Below are 20,022 nucleotides of genomic sequence, written 5' to 3'. Positions count from 1 at the left end.
AGGACCCCATCCCCTGCTACAGGCAGGCCTTAGCCTCATGCAATCCATATGGAGGCATGGCAGGCACACAGGTCTTGATTTTGGTTGTCAATGCTACATCTGTCACGCTGCCCTGGCTGTTATGAGGGGTGGAGAGAGATGGTAGCATTCAGAGTCCTGAGTGTCCCTGTGTAGAAGAGGCAAAATGTCAGTATTTTTCCCCTACTCTCTAGATACTGTGCTGTAGCAATCTGTCTCTGCTAAAGCTTTGTTTCAGAATTGAGTAACATTCAGCTCTGTGTTGGATCTTGAACCCTCCCAAGTATATATGGGGAGGAATTGGTCCCCTAAAATACTGCTTGCCTGTTTCAGAGGAGACACATAGCTGAAAAATCCATTGAGACCATTGTGTGACTAGCTGAGGATGCAACTTCTGACAGCTTGGCCAAACTCTAAGGTGTATTGTCTATGCTGATGAGCTTTCGTGTCCCTACTTGACATGGTAAATATTCCTGATAATGCACTTCCAATTTTAAATGAAGAGGTAGACTTCTTCAAAGTATTTAGGTGCTTAAATATCTTGCTTTTTCTCGGGTGATAGAAAAATGCTTAAAATACTCCCGCTGCCTTCATGAGCATCCAGAGTCCTTGCATCCTGGATAATACTTCTCTAGAGCTAGTGAAAATCCATCCCCTTTATTACCAGTTCATCTGTATGTCAGCCATCGACTTATCTGACAAAAAGCTGGGTGCTTAGTGCTTTCAGTGATTGTTTAGAAAATCCCGTTGTGGCAAATGATGAACATACAGCATACCCGCTAGTTCAAATGTCGCTGTAGATGATAAAAGCAGACACCAAACATTCCTTTTGCTTTTTCTCTTTTGCTGTAAATTGTTTATCCTTGACTAGAAATAAGAAAAACTTGACTGTTTGCCCAGATTTGCAGCTGGTCTCTAAAGGGAGAGAACTGTTAAGCTCAGCAGTGAATTTGGAAGTTACTCTGCTGGTATCATCTCTCTGATGGTGCAGTGCAATGTTGTGCGGTGCAGCGGTTGAGCTATGGCTCCAGTGAACTGGGATCCCAGTATAGGAATAAAGTTTTTCTTACTTGGCCTGGAGCGGAAGCACGTATTGATAGTGACTTACTCTCTGTGAGGTGAATTCCCACTGTGCAATTGTAGTGGTGTTGAGGGTTGGGCAGGAGTAGAGGGAAGATAGGAACTGCTGAGGGCTAAGATGCTCGAGATTGTCCCTAAGGCTGGGCCTGGGCAGCTGAAACAGCGGTGGGGGCCATTCTGAAAGGGTGGCTGGTACTGCACACTGCCAGCGTTCTGTAGGCTGGAAACCCTGTGGCTGTGGACACGGCCCATGCACCAGCAGGAAGTGCTCTGTGGAGGAACAAGTTTGACCTTTGTGACATGAATAACACCCCCCTGTTTTTAATCACTGATGAAAGCCAACAAATACAAGATCAAAGAGCCATCAAGAAATGATATGGCATTTATTGGCTAAGGTTAACACACTGGTGAGGCCAGACAGTGAAGACTCACATCTCTCTGGCTAGACTGATGCTTTGGATAGAGCCAGCAGGATTGGAATAATTAAAACTGTGATTTACCAAGGGCTGTAGAGATGAGATGATAAACTTTATATAAAAAGTCTAGAAGAAAACCCTTAAAACTCTTGGTTCTTTCTTTCAATGATGTGGAGGCTCTGGGTGTCGCTCCTTTCTGAACTAGAGATAGTATGGGTTACATAGGGACAATTAACTGTCTCGTAAGGAGGGTGGGGAAACACTGAAAGCTTGTGAGTTTAGAAACTGAGAACAATTGGTGTGCTGCCCTTCCCCTTGGTTGTCACATCAGCCTTTACTGGATGGCTGTATGGACAGATGCACTGGCCTGATGCAAAATTTCTGTTAATGTTATCCTTGGTACCTGTCACATAGCCTGGGATCTTAATGCTGCTGGGAAGAAGAGGAAGGTTCTGCAGTTCCTGCTTTCTCATTGTTCAGTGGGATATTGGATTCTTACACATGGATGCTCTGTTTCAACCTTAGTGGTTTTGCAATGCGCCAACTATTGCAGCTTGTTTACCAGAATATGATTGACCCATGTTTTTCAACTTTTTAAGGTTACCTTGCGCAGTTAGGTTGAGTGTTGCTTAGTATACCCACATGTACTGTGGTGTTTAGCTTATGGTAAATAAAGAGAGGGCTTGGTGACAGAAAAGTATCTGTTGTGGATTTTCCTTTATTCCTCAGCATGCATAGGGAGTTCAGCTATGTAGGCTCTCTTACTGTCTGTGACAGCTAAGGGTTTCTTTAAACATGTCCACAATCTGACTTGGAGAAAAGAGCAATCTGGCCTTCATCAGTGCAAGCAATGCTTCAAAATGGTAACTGGTCAAGCATTTAAAGAATTATTTTCATATTTGGTACTGGATGTTCTATGTTGTGGCCTCTACCAGATCGTTAAAAGGGTGTTAAGAAACTAAATTTGACATGGAAATGGGAGTTATCTCATCTGTTAAACCAGTGCTAATGTTGGTAAACTGTCACGGGGTGTGGAGGTAGAATGACATTAGTGACTATACAGGGAGTATTGCCGTTATAAAACATGACCTAAGTGAACTAAAGAGGGCTGGCTAATGTCCCTGTGGAAGGTCAGGCATCCCAGAGTACTTAGGATTTCTGCTATGTTGCCAGGGGCCCGAACAGAGACATACAGGAGCTCTGCTGGGACAGTAGAGGCAGCATTCTTTGTACATAATCTTCATATTTTATTTGAAACAGAAAACAGGAGAGCCTATCCCAGCATAGGCAGGCAACATCTAAACATTGCATCACAAGTAAATAGGTCTCTGTATCATTTCTCTGGGGACTTGATATTCTCACTTTCCAGTTGTGGGTTGAGCTGCATTCCAGCCCATGCTATCATTCTAATCTCTCTGGAGGTTGCCTAGGCCAGCTTTACTGCAGCTGGCATTCTGTAACTGTGAGCAGTTGGCTCTTATGATAGTGCGTGATGGACATGCCGGTCAGTCTAAGCTTCTGCACCATTTCTGTCTCTCATCATTTGAGAGGGTCTTTGCTGCAAATCCGATGAGATTAGGGTTCAGTTTTTCTTGGGTTCCAGGCTAAGTTTTAAAGGGTAAAGGGCATTTGAGATCATCGCTTATTCCAAAGAAAGACTGACATTCCTATCACGTTATGGTTCTCTGGAAACATGAATTAATTCACTAGGTAGCTCCAGTAGTCTCACCCTTGCTGTACAATGCTGTACAGCAGCTTCTTTGTTAGACTGGATTTCATACTACTATGTTACCACTGTATGCTATTTATTTTTGTGTATATAAATGTTTTGTAAATCAAGTGAAAAAGAGGATAGTAATAATGAATATAATATGAAATGCCAGATGTTTGTTCAACTAAATGAAGCAGTAGGTAACACATTATGCCTACAAAATAGCTAAGTATTTTCATTTGGCATTTTTGGTTGCTTCTGTATAGGAAGTGTTAATCATAATGTTCTACAGTATTATCTTTGTTAATACATCGATCCGCATACTTATCCTGGAGAAAGAAAGAAAGAATGAAGAACATTTGTCACCAACACAGTAATGTAAGCAGTCTGAAGCATGGCAACCAATGGGCACTGCTTGCCAAAGGTTTGAAATCTGAGCTGTATGGTTTAGAGCATCTCTGCTGTGGCGAATATCCACTTTAAACAAAATGCACAGCCTCTCAGGTAAGGCAAAGCTCACTTGATTGGTTTTTGTTGCTTCCTGATAAAAGTCTCAGCACCTGACAAATTCTAATGTGACTCTTTGTGACTCTGCCCATACATATATCAGCATACTTTAACACAGAGCATAGCATGGATCCAAATCCCAGAGTAACCAAGGGGATGATGCTTTATATTTCTGACACTCTGAATAAAACTCTTAACCCAGAAGTAACTTTTTAATCCAAATACAAGGGTGTCCTTTTCCTGTGATTTTTTTTTCTTTAGTTTTCACACCTATTAATAGATCTATGTGCTTATAAAAAATGAATTAAAATGAAGCAGGCTTTGCTTTTGAGGTTATTGTGAATTTCTCAAAAATTGTAATTGTGAATGTTTGCTTTGATTGCTGGGAAACTACCATTACTGTCTGATGTTGATTAAGCATTCTTTGGATTTAGAAAAACACAAAACTAAGACTGAAACTAAATAATGCAAAGGTGGAGAAGGTAAGTTAAAAGTTATAGTGCCAAGGTTATTGTAAACTTCTTAGTTCTATTCACTTAGATGTACAGATGTTTTCATCCTTTCACTTAAACTGGATTGTCCTAAAATGTGAAGATTTTAGGAAAATGAACACTTACACTTAATTTACTTTGTATTTAATAGACTTAGTACAGCAGGTTAGTGTACTATAAATGCTTTAAGATACAAAAGTATGGAGTTCAGGAACATTCAAATAATACTAAACTAATGTTCATGACTCTCAAATACTTTAACTTGAGTGATTATGTGTTTATAATTCCCTCATAACCTTTTTTTCTGTTGCTTAGACACAAGAAGTGTTTTGAATAAGAAAATCAGACAATAGGATTATGGCACTAAACAAATTTAATGTAGGTGACCAGCTGCACATCACTAATTGGAAGTAGTGAAGAGCTGAACAGTTTTAAAGTAAATATGGAATTAGATTGCATAAACTCTCTGATGTCTAAGTGCAATTATTAAAATAAATGCACTTGTAAAAGCAAAAACACTGCAAAGCAAGGAGGCAGTCTGGATTTAAAAAAAAAATAAATGTTTTTTGACTGGTTTATGTATATAAAATCAAAGGAACTGAATGTTATTTTGAAGTAAAGAAATGAAAGTGGATATAAATGAAAAATGGGGAGGGGGGGATGGAGAAAAAGAAGCTAAGTTATTACTACTTGATCTGATAGCAAACCATCTGGCAATATGCTGCCAAATCATTATGTATCATTTATATGACTCAGTGCTAATTAGATGTGCACAGATTATGCAGAGTTCTTGTGCTTTCAACATTGGTAGAATGTTTTAAAAATAACACTTGCAATATTAGTATGACATGTACTTGTTATGATTTTCTGACAGTAATCCAAGCCATTTTTCACTAGAAAATATCCCAAGCACTTCAAAGGCTGTTCAAATTTTGACTTACGTAAAAAAAAACAAAACACAAAAAACCCCAACAATATAACATCAGTATCTTCTGTACAGACACTAAGAAACTAATTTCTTTCTCTTTTTCACTAACTTACTGAAATTAACTACCTAGGCAGTGAGACCTGAACAGCATGAAAAGGTAACTAGATAGATTTATATCCACTACAGGTGACAGTAAGCATGCTTTGAAAGAGCATCTAATAAAATATCTTTTAAAAGTGTGTGTGCATGGTACTGTGCCTATCTATGCATGCATAAATCCAACACTTGTATATTTTTTTCTAAAAGGAAATGATATATTATTTCTCTGCTTGCATTGTTACAAAATCAACAACTGCTACAAATGGAGTACAATAAAAGTTACCTTTGAGTATTTATAGCATGTCTATAGCTACACTTAGAATAAATTAGCTACTATAAATATATGACTATCTTAAACATGCTACCGTGGAAATCTGTTAATAAAATGTATTTTGAAAATTTAAAGCTACAAAAATTTGTTGGATAAAATATCAAATATTGCAAGTTAAAAATTGAGAGGCTGAGTAATTAACAGGTCAAATTGTTCCCTTCCACTCAAGAAATGTCTCAAAGGTGGTACATACAAAACCATGGAAATGATTCTTGTGAAGGAAAAAGAAATTGAATATGCTTGACAAAGAAATATTATGTGTATTCTGGAAATTAAGGGCCTATGAAGGGAGCTTGTTTATTTGTTAGATGACCATAAGATTCAGTTATGAATACAGTGAAAATAAGGCAGCACAAACCCATAGTTGTATAAAGGACTAATAAGTGGGATCAAAGAAGTAATATTTGAAAAACTATCAGAACATTCTACTACAGGAATATAGATCTTAACACAAGACTACTTGTGATGTGGATTCTTATGTAAACACAAGTGTGACTTCATGTGTGTAGTATTTATATTTATAGATGATTTGGAAGAGTTGAAGATAGCTCCAAGAGTTGGCAGCATGCTTTATAGTGTAGAAAGCATGTTCTGCAAAATGGTATAAATAGTTCATTGTTTGGATTTACTTACAGACTTAGAATTACTTATACAAGAAAGAGGTATAAGCTTATCAGAGCATTTTTTTTAATTTTAGACATAGTCATGTAATGTTCCTCTAGTAGAAGGATGAGAGCAAAATTCAAAACAAACCCGAGATGTATGCATTTAACAGTGACGGTCATTAATGGTCTGATAAAGTTTTCAACTATGATAAACTTGTTTGAATTCTTTATACTTATGGATGGCTGGGTTTCTAAAAAGTTACTGTCCTTTGAACACGGGCTAGATTCAAGGCTCCATAGATGAAAACTGGATTGTTGTGCAAGAGATTTTCTTTTAGTAGTGTCATAGTAAAGTCCATGAACTGCTTGGAACACGCTGAAGACTGATCCCTATGAGAGGCCCCAACCGGATGTGCCCAGAAAATGAGAAACTAAAATAATGAGGACCTGAAGAAAATTCTGGTAAATGTGTTTTGACATCTTGTCTGGATTCACCTGGGCTATGCTAATATCCATTATAGAGAATTCAAGCTGAAACGAAATATGAAATATTTGCCTGTTTTGAAATTTGCCACATCTGTTAACCTTATGCCTGATCCAAGCCTTGGCATGCAGATATCATTACTAATAAGAAGTACATACAGTTCGTTGTTTGGGCTTTTTTTTTTCTTGCTCTTGGATCAATAAAGAAAAACAAGTTTATGTATAACTTCTGGACATTGGGTGGCACCATTGCCTCACATAAACCACCACATAGATGCCTTCTAGCTTAAGTTTTACAGTGCTGGCTCAGCTCCCTTTTTTCCTTTAGCATCACTATATAAGGCAAGTCAAAAAGCAGAACTGGTACCCTTCTTTCTTTTTCTTTTTTTGGCTTGATTTTAAGTAATCATTTTGCTTTAAATGGTAGTGGATTTTTGACCAAGAACTGATGTTGCTTAGTTTAAGGAACTGTTGTTTGATTTCAAGTGCTGATCTACAGATCTTCTGTGAAGCTCTTGACTGAAACAGAAAGATACTCTCTACAGACAATCTGCTTTTGTGTGCGTGTGCCCTGGCCATTGATACAGGGAAATGATCACCTGCTGTGCAACTTATAGTAACTTAAGGCAACTTATAATGATTTCTGAATATTGCTTAATAATCCTGCTTGCCTTGACTGTTCTGTGGAAACTTACCAAGGACTACTGTGTTCGTCAAAAACAAGAGACATGTCCTTGGGGAGCAGATGTGTTCTAACAAGCTGAGTCTTTGCAGAGTACAGATAGCCACGTATGGACAGTAGAAACTAGTATGCTAGTCCTTTTAAATAAGGTGGAGGGAGTAAACCATCTGGGACCACTCTTGTTGTTCAAGAAATTATTTAGGAGAATCTGCGCGTGCTCTGAGGAACGGGGTAAAAAGTACAAGATGAGGAAGACTGTGAGCCTTCCCCCAGAAGACCCCCATGGATGACCACCAGGAGGCAATGCGCAGGCGTAAAGATAACATAAACTGCTGATGCAAGCCTTTTGAACTAACTCTGCCTTATTAATACATATGCATTGTGTGACTATAAATACGTATATCTACACTCTATAAATTTCTGGTAAAATGTCTTGTTGGTGTGCAAGCTTTGTGGAGAAATCCCCTTGCACCCCAGCGCCGGAATAAACATACCTGCTTTATAACTCTCTTCAAGTTGTAGAGTCTGTTTCCGCACATCACCATCCTGTTGTGAAGCTGTGCACTAATGTAAAAAGTAGGAATAGCACCTGTGTGTTTTATTGGCTTTACAAAACTTCAGCGTAAAATGATTTTTTAATTTGCGTCAGTGACATGGCTGACGTATCAGATACCATTACATGTTTCTGTAAGTGCAAGATCTCCTCTAAGTCTACTTTTAAGATGTATTTAGGTCTTTTTAATTGGATCTTGGTCTCCTGGCTGGCAGATACAAAGTTTGTTCCAGATCAGGAGACATTTGTATGTATACCACTTTCAAATTTAATGTATTACTGGTATAAAAACATATGACAAATACCTCTTTTAGCTACTGGTATAAATCTTTTTTCTGGGGTTCATTAAATTTATTGTACAGAGAAAAATACTGAAATAGTAGATAATAGTAGATAACTAATAGCATTTTGCCGTTAGATTAATTAAAGTAAACTGTCAGAGACTCCATTTTGAAAATTGACTGACCAGTTACACTGTGTTTACTACAGTGGAACTGAATGAGCCAGTAAAAAGAAATACAGTATTTTGGTTAATTTGTAGTTTATGGATGTATTTGAGGTGAAAGTGCAGAATTACTTTTTGCAGCTGTTTCAGAAAGTCTCATAGCAGAGCAATGTCGGGGTTATGTAGATCAGTGTTAGGACTGACTTACCTGAGGGAAAACATTCTGATGAAAGCTGAAAGAGTAACAGTGATTTTTTTTTTTATTATTACCCCCTACTCACTCTGCCATTTGCATGTATATTGATTGTTCAACCTAAAGATACCACAATTTTAGCATAAATAGAAATCTGCATAAAAGTATTTCTTATTCTTTGAAAATGTTGCCATCCAGTTGAATTATTAGAAACAGTAACAAATCATGTATCAGTAGTATCTGCTATAAACCACTTATGAACCTGCTACCTACAGAAGTTTGCACTGTTAAGCCTTGTAAGGAATGTGTTGGCTAGAATCTGAACCAACTACAGAACTGAAGAACAGATTATTAAAATAAATTTCTTGGGTTATCTGTTTGTAATGCATAATCTGACCAGCTCTATCTGTTTATACTGCTCTAGAACTGATCGCAGTGCATCTTTGCAAGTTCAAGATCTTTCATTCTTCAAATATTTAGAACCTCACAACTAAACTTGGAGTAACAGATAATCCATCTTCAGAGCTGAAAAATGGGACAAATTCTTTAAATATACATTACAAGAACCAGTGAGGATCAGTGGTTTAACATAGAAGAATCCTACTTTGACTCTGCTTTGGGAGACCGAGGATCAAGCCTGAGGAAGAGGAAGTGCCCGAGAGTGTGTGTGTGTGAATCCTTGAATGATGTGCAAAACCTCAGGCAGCAGCTTCTCCCTTAACAGTTTGGCCACCCAGATGGGATCCTAGGACAGCACCCTTCGATCCTCTCGCCTCCAAACATCCAACTGCTGGCAGTGGGTGAATTCACCTGGGACCTTTGGAGCAGGAAGCTCTGAAAGATGAGTGTTAACATTCCCTGAGCAGACTCAAGACTAGTGATTTGAGTAGTGCATGGTCTGATCAGCATAAATTGCACAAGAAGAAAGGGTTAGTGTGTGGCCTGACCAGCGTAAAATGCATGTAAGTGAGACCCTGATACTAAGAAAAAGAAATGGGAAATGTATCTGGAATAGAAAAGGGGATGCCCTTGGCCAAGATCTTGGGAGAAAATTTATGGTACAATGGAATTACCTAAAAAGCAGGCAATCAAATTGTACCAAGATGAATGGCTGTTTATTACAAGAATGGCAAGAGAGAGCCCTCTACAGTTATGGCCAACCCAGGGAACCTTCGATCCACCCAAATCAATGTATTTAAGACATTGACTGGAGGATTGGACACCAGTAATCCAAATAGATTACTGGTGTGTATGGCAAGCATGGTCTGGGGAGAGAAAACATCCAGGAAAAAGGAAAAAGGGGGTGATTGTAGCAGTAGCAGAAGCTGCTGCACCAGCAAATCTAGTTCTACCATATCTGTCATCTTTGCCTTCTCCACCTTCTTCCAATTCTCCTGTGGTGTTAGCAAGAAATTTGCAAGTGAGAGACAGAAGCCAAGGGGAGAAGAGACTGAGGATGGGGAACAACTTAAAACTAGAGAAGATAGAGAGAGAGGAATAGGAAGGAATGATGGGAGAGAGTGGTATCATTGTGGGAAGTTATGACACATACAGTGGGATTGTCAACTCTGGGCACAGGGAAGGACAAGAGAAGGGACCTATCACCAAGAAGAACTAACTTGGGAGAATATGCAATCACAGTGACTGGAGGAAGGGCTCCCTATGAATCTCAGGGAAGGGCTTGAGGAACTAGAAATTCTTAATATGTGCATAACCCAATTGGACAAAAAGAGTCATATTATTGGAAAGGTGGAAGATCGAGAAGTTGAATTTTTGGTAGATACAGGAGCTACATTATCACTTTTAAACTTCATTCCAAAGGGGCCTAGGTCTGCAGACTGTGTTAATACGTGGGGTCATGGGGGAAGGGAAAAAAAATTTAAGTAAACCTTTGTTAGTAACAGTAGGAGATGAGCATATGGGGGAGGTTTGTGTTGGCAGAAGGCTCCCCAGCTTGTTTGTCAGGGAGAGATCTCTTAAAAGAGATACATCTAACCCAAGAGAGTGTAGATCTAATAATAATGGGAGGAAGCATAAATAGTAGCAAATCTAAAACCAAATCACAAGTGCCAAAGGTATTAGAATCCACGCTGACCCCTTGAATATTCTTTTACAGATACCACATAGGGCAAAAATACTTGACCATTATTGATCTTACAACAGCTTTTTTTAGCATCTCAATAGATGAAAAAAGTCGGTTGTTATTTGCTTTTCTGTGAAAAGGGCAGCAGATGACCTGGATGCGTCTGCCCCAAGGGTCTAGGGATTCACCTGCAATATTTTCCTGGATATTAAGAAATTATTTAAAAGATGTAAAATTTCCAGGAGAATCAGCACTAGTACAATACATAGATGACATTATTAGCAAGCAAAAGCAACCAGGTATCTGTATGATGGACACTGTTCATTTATGTACAAATTTAGCTGAAAAGGGACATCATGCATCTCTGTCCAAGCTTCAACTGTGTCAGAAAGAGGTTAAATATTTAGGATTTATCTTAAAGGAGGACCAGTGAGAAATAGATCTGAAAGAATAGAAACCATAATTAAGCTCCCATGCTGTATCACAAAGAGGCAGATATGAAGATTCCTGGGAACGGTAGAGTACTGTCAACTGTGGATCCCAGGATTAGGAGAACTGATCAAACCTTTAATGGAGGCTACAAAGGATGAAGAAGTAGAGCCGATTACATGGGCACCAGAAAAGGAACAGGCTTTTAAAGCAAAAAAAGAAGCATTAGCATCAGCTCCGGCCCTAGGACTGCCAGACTATACAAAACCCTTTAATTTGCATGTACATGAGTAAAAAGGGCGTAGAAAGTGGAGTGATAATGCAGAAACTGGGTCTGCATCACAGGTCAGTCACCTATTATTCAACTCAACTTGATCCAGTGGCGGCAGGGATGCCAGCTTGTATTAAATCAGTAGTGGCAGCATTGGCTATATTGGAGAAGAGTTGCCCACTCATCTTAGGACATCCAGTGACAGTTTATGTCCCACAGGAAGTAGAAATACTACTGAAGCAGTATGAGACCCAAGGATTGTCACGGCAATGGGCACATGAGTATGAACTAATTCTCTTACTGGCATAATGTTATTCTGAAGAGATGCAATACCCTGAACCCTGTGATGTTGTTACCGTTGCCTGATGAAGGGGGGGAACACCATCAGTGCAAACGGGTAATGTTTACTTCCATCAAACCACGAACAGATTTAACTGATGTTCCTTTGCAGAATCCAGATCTAGCTCTGTTTGTAGATGGCTCATCCTACTACTTACATGGACAACAGCGGACTGGGTATGCTGTGGTCAGCTGAGGACAAGTGATGGAAGCTGAACCACTCCCAGCAAGGCTGAGCTCACAAGGGGTGAAACTGATAGCCTTGACACACACAGAGCATCTATGAAAAAGAAAATGAGTCAGTATCTATGCAGACTCTTGATATGCCTTTGGGGTGTGCCATGCAACAGGAATGTCATGGAAAGAATGAGGATTTTCCACATAACTGGGGAAAAGGGTATCCAATGAAGAGGAAATATGCAATTTACTGGAATCAGTTCAGCCACCCAAAGAAATTGCTGTGATACACTGCCCAGCCCATACCAAGGACACTACAGACATTAGTAAAGGAAAAGCTTTAGCTGATGCAGCTGCAAAGGCTGCAGCTCAGCAACCTCTGATAGAGTGTGTGGTTGCAATTTCAATGGAAAATTGGAGTGAATAGCCAATTTAACAAGCCCCAAAACCATGTATGAAAAGGACTCTTCAGCAGAAGAGAAGAAACAATGGGAGAAGTGGGAAGAAAACAAGATGACAGTGAAATATGGACAATTGGAGGAAAGCTGGTTTTGCCAAAGAAATATTTAGTTACCATGGCCAGGTGGTTTCATGATGAAGCTCATGGAGGAGCAGAGGTGGTGGCTAACCAGGTACAAAAAGTATGGACGACACCAGGAATTTATGCTGCCGCAAAAAGAATCACCAGCAGCAGTCCAACCTGGCAAAAGTTTTCAAGTATCAATTCAAGCTCAGAGTTAGGGGGACGACCATGAGCATTTTCAGTGATTACAAATAGATTATGCAGATATGACATCTGCCAGTGGATACAAACATTTATCAGTTATAGTAGATCAGTTGTCAGGTTGGGTAGAAGCTTTCCTCATGAGAATAGTGGACACAGGAGGAGTAGTGAAAGCATTATTAAAGTAAATTATACCCAGATATGAAGTTTCTGAATCAATTGAATCAGAGGTGCCCATTTTACAGCAAATATAATTGGTCAACTATATAAATTGCTAGGTAGAGAGAGGAATTTGCACACTCCCTGTCACCTGTGATCCTCAGGACAGATAGATAGAAAGAATGAACAGAACCTTAAAAGCAGAGATAGGCAAAATATCCACAAACAATGGTCTAAAGTGGCCAGCTGCATTGACCTTAGCCTTATGGGATGTGTGAAATGCCCCCAACAACCCATAGGACTAACATCAGCAGAAATTCTCTTTGGAAGACATTTGGTCATATCAGGGACTTACAACCTAGCTAAGACCAGCCTGTTGGATAGAGATGAATGACTGACCCAATATGTTATAAGTATGCAGAAACAGTTTGCAGACGATGAAAAATATGCTCAATGGTACCAATGTACAGCACCTGAAATACAAGTACATGATATACAGCCTGGGGATAAAGTTCTAATAAAGGTATTTTCTCGAAAGTCTAAGCTAGAACCAAAATGGAAAGGGCCCTATACTGTGTTACTATGTTCTTTGCTGTCAAAGTTTCAGGAAAAGAAAATTGGATACACCACTCACAGGCAAGTGAATGGTGGATAGCTAACCAGCTGACCAATAATTGAACTCTGAAGGACCCTTGCAACAGTAACAGTGAAAGGAGACATCTCACTACTCTTGATAAAGTCAACCCTGACAACGGCAACAGCATGGCTAAGTATGAAAAGGATGGGTGATCCCGAGTGGACAAAAGTTATTGATAATAAAGGGAAGAGAGTCTACCTGGGTTATCACGGAACAGCTGTTCCAGTCCCTAGGGAACAAGAAAGAAAAACTCTTGTATTTTTGCTGTGAAACAAATACAGCTGTGAATTTAATTCTACTAGAACTGACTAGCAGAAAAAAAATCATAGTGTTTTAATAAAACCAGCTGCTGTTTAATGCTGGTCTCTAGGTGTTGTGTGTAGGAGAATCCTAGATTAAATGTTAATAGGGTACTTGTCAATGTAACTTGTGGAGCTACTATGCCAGTATTGACAACTGTCTCCCAGACACTACATTACCAACTTCAGCTCCCTTGAGAATGGAGAAGCTGACACCACAAATATCTGAAATCGCGCCATACACTATCAAAAATTAGTATTGTTTAATCCCTCATGGTCATTAAAATTTGTAGAGTTGTCAATGCAGGTAAATATTTCCTCCATTAAATCAACCTGTGCATCATTCATTAGTACACCCACTGAAAGGTGGCTAGCTTGGCTACATGGACGAGCCCTGCCCCCTGCCAAACGAATGAAAAGAAGTATGACTAGTGTCCTCTCAGGATTAGGAGCAGGACTTGGGATACTTAATGGTATAGATGCTGAAGTACTTGGAAACAAACTCAGCATGACATCTAGCAACTTGGACAAACTGGAACACCCCTTAGAATTGTCTCTATTAGGATTAGGGACTAATGAATGTCTCTTGTCTGATATAATGCCCCAATGGGAGAGAATTAATGACAAAGACCACCAGTTGATTATAGATACACTCAGAATAGTCCAAAACAATATCTCATTAGCACTTAGCTACATACAGGTGCAGTTATGGATAAAATCTACAGTAGCAGCAATTATAAGAGAAGGTGAAGAAGGCATTTCACCCACCGAGATTCAAAAAGTAATTTGGGATAATGTAAATCAATTTGAAATAGGATTCCAATTGTGGTGGTATTTACTTAATTTCACTTATGACCCCATCAGCCAAAAAAGCCATGGCTTCCATTTTAACAATATGTAATACATTGGTCCTTACTATATATCCCATCATAGCATTAGGGTTGAATTATGGAGGAACCATACTTTATCCAATAGAACACAGAACATGAGTCCAACAAAAAAGAAAACAGATCGCAAACAGTTGACGTAGACACATGTATTGTGTGAGAACAAGAGTTTATCTGTGAAAGTAATACCATTAAAGCTCAAGATACATGCTTAGATACTGAGCAAAGTATCTGTCAGTTTGAAATACACCCCAATGAAATCATAGAAACTAAACTTACATATATCCGAAAAGGATGTGTCTGCATAAGAACTCTTTGATTTTATACTTGGAGATGATAATTTTGTGCATACAAATAATTATTCAAGTACTTGTAACTTTACTATGATTGTGGGATGCAACTTATTCAGCTCCCATTACATCCCATCAATTACTACAATCAGATTATTCCTTATATCAAGACTTGTCACCCACTTCCACTGGAATGAATCTGACAATGATAAGAAAATTGCTGCACCACAGAGAATTAAAGCAGATATGAAAGAAAGTAAAAGGGAATGGACAAAAACTTGGTCACTGTCCACCATGGTGCGGAAGAAATCCACCGTGATCGTGAAAGGGTAAAAAAGGACAGTGACCACCATTGGTAGGAATGCCTTTTTTGATGGTCACCCACAGCCATTGGAAAATGTGATCACATGTTGCATCTCATGATAATAGTACTATGCTTAGCTTTATTGTGTTTGTTACTTATAATTATCTTATATATAAGAACATAGAGGTTAATTATTCCTCTTGAAAGATTTTGTGAACTTTGTCTGACCTTTGTCTAATGTATTAAGCAGGAATGCTTGATAAAAACAAAGGGAGGACTGTTGTAGTAGTCACTTCCTAGCTCAGAGGGGATCCATTGTATTACATTAGTAGAAAGACTTGCTAAACCCTTAGGCCACGAGCTGTGAACTTTCACCTCGATGCTGCTGAACTTATGCTAAACTTTTACTTAGTTACATGAAGGAAGGCCCCGCCACCAGTGCAAACCAGAAAGATAAGGTAGCCACATCCATCAGCAGAAGCTGCATCCTCAAGATAAGAAAAGGAATGACCCACCTGGAGACAGAGAAAGGACCCAGTGAGGAGCAAGAAGACCCCAGATCTAAATATTACTACTGGACCAGTCCATCAAGTGAGAGGAGGGGAACTTGTAAGGGTGTAATTGCCTAGAGGTTTCTTTGTTTGGGGTCCCTCTCTGTAGGCAGCCAGCTCAAGCTGTATACCGCTGTACCACTCAATAAATTCATTTGTGTACCTCGTATTGGAGACTCTGTGTGTCTGGTGTGGAGGCGGAAGGGGCACCTGTCAGCTCACTGGAGCTGACTGCTGCAAAGGGACCCTGCTCCTAGCAGTTAAAGTCTCAGGAGGTGTGTGCACAAGTCCTTGAATGGTGTGTGAAAGAAGGGAGAAGCTCAGGCAGCAGCTTCTCCCTTAACATGGTATGGAATATGCCTTTGGCCACTGTGGGTCCTAGGTGTGTCCCCTCTCAACTTCTTGCTCAACTAGGGGGGAGGATAGCACCACCTGAGCTGCTATGAAGGAAATTAACTCCATCTTGGACAGACCCAGTATAACAAGTCTTTACGGCTTTTTAGGTAAAATTCAACAAATCAGGTTTTTTTCCACACTGTCTACACAAAGCTTCAGCTGTTGAGGCTTACTGTGTATCTCATAGGCATTTTTTTAGGATCGGTGGTGTTTTCTGTAGAGCTGTAAAGATCTGTTATTGCTGTTCAGCAGCACAGCATACTGGGCATGTCCACAAAGCAGTTTTTTCCAGAGTCTTAACTGAGTGGTTTTGGTTTAGAACTGTATATTCTGGGGGGTTTGGCAATATTTTTCTTTATAATTTTGACATCAATCTCCTAAATTTCTTTTGACTTTTGTATTTCCTGTGTCTCATGTTCACTTCATGTTGCTGTATTTGAACGGTTTTGTACCACATGTGACATTCTGTGTTTTTCTGATACAGTTTTTATTCTGTGTTTTTCTGATACAGTTTTTATTGACTTTCTGTATCAAAAGCAGAATGAAATAGCCCTAAGGGAGCAATTGCTGGGGGACATAATCTAAAACTGCTTTGAGGCTGATACAGGCTGCAATGAGTGCAGTTGCTCTGAAGTGACATCAGTCTGTAATAGTTCCTAAGGGCCATTTCATAAAAGAAAATTTCTGGAATGAGGAGTGCTGTGGTTCCTACTGTCAGTTTTGCTCAATAAGCTCTTTATCTGGTTAACTGTCCCAGCCCTTGTTTCTGCTTATCCCCAGTGAGCAGGACAAGTCAGATGCCCAACTTTGAGTGAAGATCAGAATGCAGAAGTCCTTTTCAGACATAACTAAAACTATTTTTATTGTACAGAGGATGGTTTTGTGGTTTTGTTCATGTCAAGAGGTGGTTGTTAGGTGACTTTATTAGTGATCAAACATGGTTGGCAATTTCAGAATTGAATCATTTTACCTTTAATAATGACTGACCTTTCTGTGAAATAATTATTTTAAACTGCTTTTTTGCCTAAGTTGGGGGCTGGAACAAGCAGCAGATACCAACTTCTATGCTTGGAAACAGTTTACAGAGCAAAATTATAGATTGATTTTGTCTATATGTATGTGCCAGATAGGTGTCATATAATTTTCTGTTCTTCTCCCTACCATCTCAGAATAAGACAATAATTTAGGCTGGGAAGGACCTCCTGAAGTCATCTGGTCCAACACCCAGCTCAAAGCAGGGCTACCTCTGGAGTTGCTCAGGCTCCTGTTCAGTAAGTTCTGAATGTCTCCAAGGATGAAGATTCTTTAGCCTCTCTGGGAAAACTTGTCTCAGTGTCTAATCTCGGTGACTTTTCTGTTATATTCATTTAGAATTTCCCTTACTGCAACATGTGAACTCTTATGCTCTTGCTGTGGGCTTACTGAGAAGAACCTCTAGCTTTCCCCCCTCTAGGTAACTGCTGGCAGTGATTAGATTCCTCTTTAGTCCTTTTTTTTTCATCTATCTTGAACAATCTATTACCTCAGATCTGCCTGGTGCGCCACGTGCTTCAAGCCCTTAGCCAATTTAGTGGCTGTCCAGTGAATTTGCTCCAGTTCGACAGTCTCTCTTGTGCTGGTGGGCCCAAAATTGTACAGAGTACTCCAGGTGCTGCCTCCAAATAACAAGTAGAGGGCATTAATCACTTTTTTGTCCTGCTGACTGTGCTATTACTAATGCAGCCTGTGTATAATTGGCCTTCATTATCACAAAAGGGCACTGCTTTCTCACATTCAGCTTGACTACCAGGACTCCCAGGCCTTTTCCAGCAAAGTTGCTTTGTAGCCAGTCTCCAGCCTGTTTAAGAACAAAATATTAAGGTATGTTAGAATGTTAAGGTAAGAGCAAAATATTTATGATACCTAACATAGCTACAAAGGTTTATGGAGACACAGATTACAAAATAAGAAAACTGTCTAATCTAGGTATATTAAAATAAAATGCAGAGACCTACCAGCTAATGGGGATATTCCAACCCTACTTGTTGAGGGGTATGATTATTGTGCACACCCAAGTTGGTTCACAAGATAGCTACTTCAGCTAAAGAAACTAGCTCCTATGTTCCTGCCATTGCTTAGAGTGTTCTTATCTAAGTATAAACCCCTTGCACTTCTTGGGAATACTGGCATTAAAAGCTGTAGAACAGACATACCCCAAAGTCTTTGTTGTCACCATCTTACAGGATGGATTTTTCCAGAGTCTAAAACCTAGTTCAGATGTTGCATGCTGTTTGAACATCTCTGGATGTTACTGTGATTATTTGTCTCTTCTACTCCCAAAGATTTTTTTTATTTTTTTATTTTCTGCCAAATTGAGATGTTATAATAACTTTTGAGTTGGTTCCTGAACTGTCATAATTTACAGTGCAGCTGTAATAAGGTGAAACAAAATATGTGGATGCTATTTGTGAGACATGGGACATCATGAGGCAGTAATCCCAACAGCTGATGCAGGTTAGTCAATGCTTGAGTGATCACATCACTTATAGCCCATCAAAACAGCAGAAAAGTTAAAGACAAATTCAGAGGACACTTTTTGACCATCCACCCCAGTGTTCCCCGAGCAGTTCACCTTGTTTTTTTCCCTGCCACTGTGACTTAGTCCACAGTGGAGAATGGTAGGTGATTCCTTACACCACTATTTCTTTTCTTGTAGGAATAGAAGCAGAGGAAAGTAGTCAATATGGCCACTAAGTTCTTTAAAATATATGGAAGCATTCTGTTCATACATGGTTTTGCTCAATTAAATCCCTTGCTATCTATACTTTGTCTCTCAGTTGATAAGATAATATTTTCATATATTGATAAAAAAGACATTATCAGGTAGTTTAGGACTAATGTTTTGTATTTGCAGATAGCTGCACTCCATCAGGGAAAATATGAAGAGCTCAGATACACTTGGTAGAGGCAGTTCTGTGTCAGATGGAAGCAGCAGGAGACAGAGTATCAAGTCTGACAATTCATTTAGGCAAGCTGTTCATTTGACCAAGGAGTGGGCAATATGCCCTTGGCTCATAATCAAGACTGAAAAGCTTCAGTCCTCTACATCTGCCTGTAGAAGTATTACCCTTGTTTCTCCTTGACTGTGTGCAGTACAAAGACAGGAGCGTAAATCATCTTCCTCGCATCACCTGACAGTTGCAAGAAATCAAACTAATGCATTTTTCCCCTGGTTTTAACCTGGCAGCTATTTATCCATAGATACTGGTTCTGAAAAGAGTTTATACTATAGCTTTTCAGGAATGTTGTACTAAAAATAATTCATAACAGCATCTTCCTGTCAGTATCATATGGGAGTAAATTTCAGTCAGTTCTGAATGTAGATAAATTTGTAATCAAATTATTTAATTTTAAAAGTAATTTCATAAAATAAAACTGAAAACAACACTGATCTTCCAAAAGTAGAAAAGGAAAACTTTATAATTGTACATAGTTGAATGTTACAAAATATTAATACTAATTTAGGGATAATAAGGTCCTTTCCACAGGACTCTGACAGTCTGAATTCCTTCTCTGATATGATAGGATAGTATAGTAATTTGCAGGTAGACTGGATAATCTTGTAGTAGCTTTTTTGACAGATTAGATATAGTGTAGTTAGAACAAAGCCAAAGAGGAGGTAGAAGTTTAGGAGTGCAGAATGGCTAAAGTCAACATGGTGACTTTGCAGGGAGAATAAAGAGCTGTAGAGAACATCTGAGGATGTTCTAAGATCTAGTCAGTGAAATTTAATATCTGAACCAATATGGCAAGAAAGAAGAATCAGATTCTGCAACTAAACTACAATCCTGTGGAAAGGAGGGATAGCCCAGTTATTGACTGAAGTGGAGGAAAAGAAGTGGGAAAGGTTTCAAGCACGGTGGGGGGAGGGAGGGAGTTTAGTTCCCTCTAGTTC

Source organism: Strix aluco, chromosome 2 (assembly GCF_031877795.1).
Source record: "Strix aluco isolate bStrAlu1 chromosome 2, bStrAlu1.hap1, whole genome shotgun sequence".
Classification (NCBI taxonomy): Eukaryota; Metazoa; Chordata; class Aves; order Strigiformes; family Strigidae; genus Strix; species Strix aluco.
The sequence above is the reverse complement of the archived record's forward strand: the minus strand, read 5'-3'. Positions refer to the sequence as shown.